This window comes from Pteropus alecto, unplaced genomic scaffold (assembly GCF_000325575.1).
Source record: "Pteropus alecto unplaced genomic scaffold, ASM32557v1 scaffold116, whole genome shotgun sequence".
NCBI lineage: Eukaryota > Metazoa > Chordata > Mammalia > Chiroptera > Pteropodidae > Pteropus > Pteropus alecto.
The window spans coordinates 144,911-156,531 of record NW_006439189.1 but is presented as its reverse complement, the minus strand read 5'-3'; positions in this window follow the sequence as shown (position 1 = coordinate 156,531).

Here is an 11,621-nt window from a genome sequence, read left to right as displayed (position 1 = left end):
TAGTGTCATTTTATTATTTGTATTATGGGTTTTATTCCCCCTTATTCTTTCTACAGAAGTCCCCTTAACATTTCTTGTAGTACTGGGTTGTTGGCAGTGTATTCTGTTAGCTTCGTCCTGTCTTGGAAGCTCTTTATCTCACCTTTAATTTTAATCGATAGCCTTGCTGGGTAGAGTAATCTTGGTTGCAGGTTCTTGTGTTTGTTTTGTTTTGTTTTATCACTTTGACTATTTTGTGCCAATCCCTTTTAGCCTGCAAAGTTTCTGTTGAGAAATCAGCTGACATTCTTATGTAAATAACTAGCTACCTTTCTCTTGCTGCTTTCAAGAGTCTCTCTTTGTCTTTAAACTTTGGCATTTTAATGATGATATGTCTTAGCGTGGGTCTGTTTGGATTCCTCTGGTTTGGGACTCTCTGTATTTCTTGGACTTGTATGTCTATTTCCTTTGCCAGGTTAAAGAAGTTTTCTGTCATTATTTTTTCAAATAGGTTCTCAATCCTTTGCTCTCTCTCTTCTCCTTCTGGTACCCCTATGATGAGAATTTTGGTACACTCAATGTTGTCCCAGAGTCCCCTTAAACTATCCTAATTTTTTTGGATTCTTTGTTCTTCTAGTTTTTATTGAGTGTTTTCTGCTACCTTATCTTCTAAATTGCTGATTCAATCCTCTGCTTTATCTAATATACTATTGATTCCCTGTAATGTATTTTTCAATTCAATTATTGTATTTTTTATTTCTGACTGGTACTTTTTTATGTTTTCTATCTTCATTTTTATATTTTCTATCTCTTTGTTAAAGTTCTCATTGAGTTTATCTACTCTTCTCCTAAGTTCATTGAGCATCCTTATCACCAGTGTTTTGAACTCTGCATCTGGTAGATTGTTTGTCTCCATTTTGTTTAGTTCTTTTTCTGGAGCTTTTTTCTGTTCTTTCATTTGGGACATGCTTCTTAGTCTCCCCATTTTGGCTGCCTCCCTGTGTTTGTTTCTATGTATTAGGTAGAGTTGTTATACCTCCCAGTCTTGGTAGAGTGGCCTGTGGGGCCCAGTGGTACAGTTTTCGCTGTGACCTGAGCCAAGTGCTCCAGGTGTGTCCCTTGTGTAGGTTGTGTGTGCTCTCTTGTTGTAATTGAGCCTTGGTTGCTGTTTGCACATCAATGTGAGGGATTGACCCTCAGACTGGTTGTGAGGACTGGTCATGACAAGTGTAGGAGCAGTTATGCAAAGGCTGACTCTACAGTTCAGGATTTTCTTTATCAGGCGTCTGGTACCTGCTCAGTCAGCCCTTTGGGTGTGTCATTCTCAGATGTGATCCCAGGTGTTGCTCTGGCTCAGACTGAAATCTGCCACCAGGTGTGCAGGCTTGAGCCTCGAGTGATGTTATGTTTTACTATTGCTGGTATCCTGCAGAAGTCCCCCGTCTTCCTCACAATGCTTGCCTGACATTTCATATAAGTGGAATCATGTAATATGTGATTCTTTGTGACTGGCTTCTTTCACTTAGCATAATGTCTTCAAAGTTCATCCATGTTGTAGCAGGTATCAGTACTTCATTCATTTTTACAAGTGAATAATATCCCATTGTATGGCTATACTACAATTTGTTTATCCCTTATTCAGTTGATAGACGTGTGGGTTGTTTCTACTTTTTGGCTTTTATGAATAATCCTGCTATGAACATTTGTGTACGAGTTTTTATGTGAACATATGTTTTCATTCCTCTTCTGTTATACCTAAGAATGAAATTCCTGGGGCATATTGGAACTCTATATTTAGCACTTTGAGGAATGATCAGATTGTTTTCCAAACTAGCTGTAGTGTTTTACATTCCCATCAGCAATCTATGAGGGTTCCCATTTCTCTACATCCTCACCAAAACTTGTTTTCGTCTATCTTTTTTTCTTTTTTTATCATAGCCAACCTAGTAGATATAAAGAGGTATCTCAATATGGTTTTGGTTTGTGTTTCCCTAATTATTAGTGACGTTGAGGATCTTTTCATGTCCGTATTGGTCACTTGTATACCTTCTTTGGAGAAATATCTATTCGAGGCTTTCGCCAATTTTTAAATTGAGTGATTTGTCTTTTTATTGTTGAGTTTTAAGAATCTTTATGTATTCTGTATAGAAGTCAATTGTTAGATATATTATTTGCAAATGCTTTCACCTATTTTGTGGGCTGTCTTCACTTTCTTGATGGTGACTTATGTCATACAAAATTTTAAAATTTTTATGAAGTCCAATTTATCTATTTTTTCTTTTATCATTTGTGTTTTTGATGCAGCTTCTAAGAAATCATTGTCTTATTCAATGTCACAAAGATTTACTCCTCTAATATTTTTTAAAATAATTTTTGAATATTAATTTTGTATCTAGCACCTTGCTAAACTCTCTAACTAATTATAATAATTAGCCATATTTTCCTTTTGACCTTCTATGTATGTGAAAATATAATCTGCAAATAATGAGTTTTAATTTTTTCCCAATCTTTAAATCTTTTGTTTCCTATTGTCGCATTCTGCCCAGTATAATGTTGAATAGAAATAGTTATAGTGGATATCATTGTCTGATTCCTGATTTATAAAGAGAAAGCTTTCAATATGTCTCCTTTATGTTTGATGCTGTTGTAGGTTTTGTTTTGTTTTGTTTTTTAAGATTAAGGAAGTTCTAATTCTGGAAAACATGGCCGAGAGAGACGTCCTCAGATCTCTCTCCTTGAAACAACAATAAGCTGAACACCTAAAACTGAACAAAAAACACTCAAACTGCACACCAGCACATCTGAACATGGGATCTGTGCATAAGAGCTACCACAGGTCAGAACCCCGAGTGTTGGGTAGTGAACTGAGAGAAATAAAAAAGCTGCCTCTCACAGCTGTTGGAGCTCCCTGTAGAAGAAGAGGAAGGGGAGAAGGAGCAGCGAGCGACGAGTTTCGTGAACAGCCCTGCTTGGGAGAGTTTGTGAGTTCCACGCAGGCAGCGGCAGGGCCCAGTCATTAGGGCAGAAAGCAGAGAAGCGAGACAGGAACTCAGAGAAATACCAGTTGATTTTTACCGGCCCCGGTTGCAAAACTGAGGCTGAGCTGAAGCCCCCAACCCCCAACCCCCAACCCAGAGGGCCCCTCCCGCAATATCCACCGAGACCGAACACCACAGAGCCAAAGGAGAATCTGAGCAGACACTGCAGAGACTGAAGCTACCATTCGCAGCCTCTGGAGCTCCCTGCAGGAGAACGGGGAGGGGAGAAGGTGCAGTGACTTCCTTGAACAGCCCTGCCTGGAAGTACTGTGAGTTCCATGCAGCTGACAGCAGAGCTCAGCCATAAGGCCAGAAAGCAGAGAAGTGGGATGGGACCATAGAGAAACAACAGTTGATTTTTACCGACCCTAGTTGCAAAACTGAGGCTGAGCCGCAGCCCCCAACTCTCAACCCAGAGGGCCCCCTCTCCATACCCTCCGAGACCGATCACCGTGGAGCCAAAGGAGAATCTGAGGAAGCGCTGCTGAGACTGTCACTGACATTGAAAGGGACTGAAACCGAAGACAGCTAGCATGAATAAATATCTACAAGAAAATAAAAAGGCATTATTTAGACTTTATATAAAGCAGGGATCCAAGAGGATTAGATGCCACCTACTGGAAACCAAAAGAAAAGTGCCTTCTTTGCAGCAGGCTAAAGAGAGACCTTTATATAATAAATCTTTCTGGAAGAAAACACACACACACACACAACAGAATACACATCTATTAATGACTAGGCAGAGGAATAGTCCATTAAACACCATGAACAACCAAGGCGACAGGCATCTTGGAAAGAAAGAGAAAAATCTCCAGAAAATAAGTTTACAGACATAGAAATATGCAACTTAAATGACAGATAATTCAGGATGGTATTTATGAAAAAACACAATGAGTTCTGAAATGAATCATATCAACAATTTCAGGAATTGAAAAAACACCTAGAAGAGCAGAGCAATATGAATATCCTTTTCATATTCATAATGTTAACCACACACCAAAAATTCAGAAATGAAGTATATAACACAAAAGAAGAACCAGAAAGAGAACCCACAAAAGCCAACCAAAATGAAGAAAACAGAAACACAAGAACAAGGAAACAATGGAAATACCGAGCTACCAGAAAGCAAAAGATACAATGTCTATAAAAAGATCTTATATTTCAACAATCACCCTAAATTGAATGGACTGAATTCACCAATAAAAAGGCGCAGAGTTGCAGAATGGATCAAAAAACAAAACCCAACCATATGCTGCCTCCAGGAGACACATCTCAGCTCTAAAGACAAATATAGACTCAAAGTGAAAGGGTGGAAAATGATATTTCAAGCAAATGGCATTCAGAGAAAAGCAGGAGTAGCGGTATTAATATCAGACAAAATAGACTTCAAAATAAAAAATGTAAAGAAAGATACTGAGGGACACTTCATAATGATAAACAGAATCATGCACCAAGAAGAAATAACACTTATTAATATCTATGCTCCCAATCAGGGAGTCAGTCCCAAACTATATAAAGCAATTACTAACAGAACTAAAGGGAGAAACAGAGCAAAACACTATCGTAGTTGGGGACCTAAATACCCCACTGTCAGATATGAACAGAACATCCAAACAGAAAATCAATAAGGAAATAACATCCTTAAATGACACATTAGACCAACTGGACATAATTGACATATACAGAGCCTTCTATCTCAAAACAGCTGCTTATACATTCTTCTCTAGTGCACATGGAACATGCTCAAGAATCAACCACATTTTGGGACACAGAAATAACCTCAACAAATATAAGAGGGTTGAAATCATACCAACCATATTCTCTGATCATAATACTTTGAAACTAGAGATCAACTGCAAGGAGAACTCAGGAAGAACCACAAATACATGTAGATTAAACAACATGCTACTGAAGAATAACTGAGCCAGAGAAGAAATAAAGAGATCAAGAGATACATAGATACAAATGATAATGATAGTACAACATATCAAAACTTGTGGGACACAGCAAAAGCGGTCATAAGAGGAAAGTTCATGTCATTACAGGACTATCTCCAAAAACAAGAACAAGCCCCCCAAAACAACCTAATGCTTCATCTTAAAAAACTAGAAAAGGAAAAACAAATGAGGCCTAAAGTCAGCAGAAAGGAAGAAATAATCAAATTTAGAGCAGAAAGAAATGAAATTGAAAACAAAAAAAATTAGAAAAAATAAATGCAACAAAGAGCTGGTTCTTTGAGAAGGTTAATAAAATTGACAACCTCCTGGCTAGAGTCACTAAAGAAGAAAAAGAAAGGACACCTATAAACAAAATTGGGGATGAAAAAGGGGAAATTACGACTGACATTGCAGAAATACAAAGGATCATACAAGAATACTATGAAAAAGTATAGAACACCAAATTTAATGACCTAGAAGAAATGGACCAGTACTTAGAAAAATACAACCTTCCTAGGCTGAACCAAGAACTGGAAAATTTAAATCGACCAATCACAGTATGGTAATTGAAACAATCATCAAAAACCTACCAAAAAGCAAAAGTCCAGGACCAGATGGCTCCACTAGTGAATTGTACCAAACATTCAAAGAGGATTAGTACCTATTCACCTCAAACTCTTCCAAGAAAATGGAAGAGGATGCAATACTTTCCATCTCATTTTTTGAGATCAATATTACTCTGCTACCAAAACCTGGTAAAGATAACACAAAAAAAGAAAACCACAGACCAATATCTCTTGTGAACACAGAGGCAAAAATCCTAAATAAGATACTAGCAAACCGAATACAGCAACATATTAAAAAGATTATACTCCACAATCAAGTGGGCTTCACCCCAGGGACACAAGGATGGTTCAACATATGCAAATTGATTAATGCGATACACTGTATAAACAAATTAAAAAATAAGAATTATATAAGCATGTCAATAGATACAGAAAAAGCCTTCGACAAGATACAGCATCCATTTATGATCAAAACACTTAACAAAATCAGTATAGAAGGAAAGTACTTTAACATAATAAAGGCCATGTACGACAAACCTTCAGGCAACAGTATACTGAATGGTGAAAAACTAAAAAACTTCCCTGTAAGATCAGGAACAAGGCAAAGCTGTCCACTTTCGCCACTGTCGCTCAGTATAACATTGGAGGTCTTTGCAGGTGCAATCAGCTAAGAGATAGATACAAAAAGCATCCAAATAGGAAACAAAGAAGTCAAACTGTCACTATATGCAGATGAAATGATTCTCTATATAGAAAACCCTAAAGACTCCACAAGAACACTACTAGAAACAATAAGAAAATACAGTAAAGACTCTGGAAACAAAATCAAAGTTCAAAAATCCATAACGTTCCTGTACTCTAATAATGAAGTGTCAGAAAAAAAGTGGAAAAAATAACTCCTTTTGTAATCGCAACAAAAGGAATAAAATACCTAGGAATAAATGTAACAAAACATGTGAAGGATCTATATAATGAAAACTACAAGATCCTATTAAAAGAAATGGAAAGATATTCCGTGTTCTTGGATTGGAAGAATCAACATAGTTAAATGACCATATTACCTAAAGCATTATACAGATTTAATGCAATCCACATCAAAATCCCATCGGCTTTTTTCAAAGAAATAGACAAAATTTCATCAGATTTGCATGAAAGCACATCGCCATCCTGAGAAAAAGAATGAGGCTGGACGCATCACTCTGCTTGACTTCAAATTATTCTACAAAGCAACAGTAATCATTATGTCATTGTATTGGCAGCAAAACAGATACAGTGACCAGTGGAACAGAATTGAAATTCCCATATTTATATGAGCAAATAATTTTCAACAAAAAAGCCAAAAACATACAGTGGAGAAAGGAAAGCATTTTCAATAAATGGTGCTGGGAAAACTGGAAGGCCACCTGCAAAAGAGTTAAACTAGACTGCTGTTTATTACCACACACCAATATTAACTCAAAATGGATTCAGGACGTGAATATAAGATCAGAATCAATAAAATGCATAGAAGGAAACATAGGAACTAAACTCAAGGTCCTAGAACTTAAAGAGGATTTTATAAATTTGACCTCAAAAGCTAGGGAAGTGAAAGCAAAAATAAATCAAACTAAAAAGCTTCTGCTCAGCAAAAGAAATTGTCAACAACATGAAGAGACACCCATCCAAATGGGAAAATATATTTGCAAGTAACACCTCTGATAAGGGCCTAATATCCAAAATATACAAAGAACTCATACAACTCAATAACAATCAAAAACCAAACAATCCAATCAAAAAATGGGCAAAGACCTGAACAGATACTTCTCCCTTGAGGACATACAAATCCCCAACAAATATTTGAAAAGATGCTCAACATCCCTAGCTATTAGGGAAATGCAAATGAAAACCACCATAGGATACCATATCACACCTGTTAAGATAGCTATAATCAACAGGACAAGTAATAAAAAATGCTGGAGAGGATGTGGAGAAAAAGGAACCCTCGTGCCCTACTAGTGGGACTGCAAATTGGTACAGTCACTATGGAAAACAGTATAAAGATTCCTCAAAAAAATAGAATCGATCTACCATATGATCCAGCAATCCCACTACTGGGTATTTATCCCAATGACTTGATAACCCATATCTGAAAAGATATTTGCACACCGATGTTCATAGCAGCATTATTCACAGTGGACAGGATATGAAAGCAATCGAAGTGTACTATGATAGATGATTGGCTAAAGATGCTGTGGTACATATATACAATGGAATATTACTCAGCCATAAGAAGAGATAAAATACTGCCATTTGTGACAACATGGATGGACCTTGAGATAATCATGCTGAGCGAAACAAGCCAGACAGAAAAATTTGCAAATCACATGATATCATTTATATGTGAGATACAAAAAGCAACAAATGAGCAGGACAAACAAACAGAGACTCATGGACACGGATTATGAATGAGTGGTTACCGAGGGTAGGGAGTCAGGGAAGAGGTGGTAGGTAAAAGGTTAAAGAGGTTCAAATATAGGTGGCTAGGGGACCGGTGAAGTGGATAAAGGGGTCAAATATATGGTAGCTGAGGGAAACTGGACTTTGTGTGGTAAACACACAATAGAATATACAGATGTGAAATTATAATGTACACCCAAAAATTATATAATTGTATTAATCAATGTTACCCCAATAAACTTAAAGAAATTATTTACACCTTAAAAAAAGAATGTAGTCAAAATAAAAATTAATAATGAGAAAAATTAAAAAAAGTTAAAGGACTAACAACATTGTATGCCAAGTCTGTTGGTGGGAATTGAGGTCCTGTAACCCTTTTGGAGAAAAATCTGAAAGTAGATTTTTAGAGGCAGAAAGACGTATATCTTTTCACCTAGCAATACTTAACTTCAGAGTTTATCCAATATAAAAGTATCAATTATTTAGGTTACATCCAAGAAGGCTTATGGAAGCATTGTTCATAGTCAAATCTGAAAACTACCTGGATGTTTAGCAATAGGAGAATGGTATATTCATACTATGGAATATGACACAGCTATTAAAATATGAATTAGATATATAATTTATTGGACTGGAAGAATTTCCATGAGGCATTATAAAATGAGAAAAAAAGTCATTGCAAAATAGTGTGTATGGCATGATCTTTTTGCGGGTAACAAATGATAATGATGACAATAAACATCTTCTATATATGTACTTTTTAGTATGAACAGAAGCCAGAGATAAGATGTGTTAGGTTCCGAGAATTAGACATTGAGATAAGAATCTGAGTGTAAATAGTCTATTTTGGAGGTGATCCTAGGACTTATTGGTAGGGAAATAGAAAAATAAGGCAGGAAGGAAGGAAACCAATGCAACGGGCATTGGTGAGCAGGTATGGCTGTGGGCCACTGGGGCTCAATCTTACTGGGGATTTCTAGGTGACTGTGAACACACTGCAATGTTGTCTCACCTGAGCAGGAGGTGAGAAAGCTGGCACTGCTCCCAGCCAGTCATGTTAGGGTGTGGCATTTATCTTACTTTGCCTAGGTGAGGGAGTTTCAGAGGCTTCTACTTAGCCATTTCTATCATAATGGTTTTTGCTTGTTATGGGAAGTAAAATTTGAGGGTTCTTTTAACTGTAGAGTATGTCCCTTCTAATAGTACTCTCAGGTATCAGAGGAATGACCACAGAATGGGTCTGTAGATTCACTGGATTCACTGTGAGACTTGGGTCGGGACCCCATTTTCTACCAGGCCTCCATACATTATATTCTAACTGGGACTCCATGATGGTGCTTTAGTTCCTTGATATGAACCCCCAAAATACAGATATTCCTTTTCCCCACTATATAGTCACATTGATAAATGGCCTACATCTTGTTGAGTCAGAATTGCTAAAATTATAACTGTATGTATTTGCTGTGGCATTTCAGCATCCTTTCTCAAGGAGATTTGGCCATTTCTTCCTTGATCAGCTCTGGGTCTGAGAACCTGCTAAGGGATGGGAACTAGGCAAGGGATCATGATTTTTCCATTGTGACAACAGATATCAGTTTATTGCTCAATTAGTCTTGATATGATTTTTTTTTTTCAGTTTCATAAGCAGTACCCTTATTGGGTTCTGTTATGGCCTGAATTGTGTCTCCCCAAAATTTGCATGTTGAAGTCCTAACCCCTAGTACCTCAGAATGTGACTCTATTTGGAGATAGGGCCTTTAAAGAGGTAATTAAGGTAAAATGAGGTCATTTGAGTGGACCCTAATCCAATATAATTGGTATCTTTATAAGAAGAAGAAATTAAAACACAGACAACACGCAGACTGAGGGGCAGCTATGTTAGGACATAGTGAGAAGGCAGCTACAAGCCAAGGAGAGAGGCCTTAGAAGAAACAGACCCTGCTGACAACTTGATCTTGGACTTCTAGCCTCTAGAACTGAGAAAATAAATTTCTGTTGTTTAAGCTACTAAGTCTGTGGTATTTTGTTATGGTAGCCCTAGCAGAATAATCCAACTTCCCATCTATATTTTCCTATATTTTCCTAGCAATGCCATAATTTATTGGCCAGCTCTATAGACCCCTACAGGTCGAACCCCATCTTTGCCATTTTAGACTAGCTGTCCATTACAATCAGTACACTCACTTTGACTCTGACAGTTAACTTCTGCTATCTGGCCTCTACTATCCTAGAATCCTATCATCCCTACTGACAGCAAGGAGCCTAATTACATAGCAGTCTTCCCTTTCTTGAACTCTGACTCATAGAAGACAGCCACCATGGAGCTTTTCAACAATGCTAGTAATACATTTTTTACTACCTTAATAAGGGAAGTGTCCTCTGGGCCCTCCCAGGGGACATTGTCAACTGGTATGTTTTCTGGTTGTACATAAGAAAGCCATTCTAGTTTTCCCACCTCTCTGAAATTTTTGACCCTCCCCTCAGTCCTCTGTTGAGGCAGTTCCAACAATTCCACTTCATTTACTAAATAGGATTTGTTGTTTCCAAGTTTCAAGGAGGCGTTTCAGCAGCATACTAGGACTGGGTCCAGTTGTCCTTGCCAGGATGTTAAATCCTGAGTCATAGGAGAGTATTTTAATATGGTTCTTGCTTTTATAAGATATAGGGTCTACTAGGGGAGAAAGTCACACAATAAATACAAAACTGTGAGGAGTGCTAACAAGGTATGGCAGATACTGTTTAGCTAATCCAATTCCCACTGCCAAATCCATTTATCCAGCTCCCTTCTAGCTAGAATTTTGGCTAGTGAAACAACAGTGGATTGTGGTAGGCAAATCATGCCCTCTGCTACCGCATCCTAATCCCCAGAACTTGTAAATATGTTACATTATATGGTAAAGAGGAATTTAAGTTGCTAACCAGTTAATCTTAAAATAGGGAGCGTATCCAGGTGGACCCAATGTAATAACAAGGATCCTTGAATGTGGCAGATGGAGGGCCAAAGATCAGAGAAGGAGATATGATGACAAAAGCAGAAGTCAGAGTGATACAATTGCTGGCTGTGAGGATGGAAGGGGGCCACCAGCCAAGGAATATGGACATCCTCTAGAAGTTGGAAAAGACAAGGACACCAATATTGCCCTAGAGCCTCCAGAAGGAATGCAACCCTGCCAACACTGATTTTAGCTTAGTGAGACCCATTTTAGACTTCTGACTTTCAGAACTATAAGATAATAAACTTATGTTTTTCAAGGCCACTACATTTGCAGAAATTTGTTATAGGAGTCATAGGAAACTAATGCATCAGTTTTTTGGGAAAACTTTTGCTTTCCTAATACAGGTGTCGTCCTTTCCCCTTCTTCCTTATTCTTGCCTTGAATGTGGACCTGTACAAGTCATCTAGTGATATTGAGGTAAAGGCCAAGAGAACTACAAAGCCATCTGCCCTGACATTGTTGAGCTACTGAACAAATTCCAGCATCTCCTGACCTTTAGCCTTCTAGTTCTGTGAGAAAAATAAACCCATAGACACATATTTTAAAGCCCTTATAGTTAGATATTCTGTCACATGCAGACAAAAGCATCCCTGAATAATAAGGTAAAAATATAAGAGGCTATGAGAGGCTATCACAGATCATGAGAGATATGTATAGGGAATTTTTCTT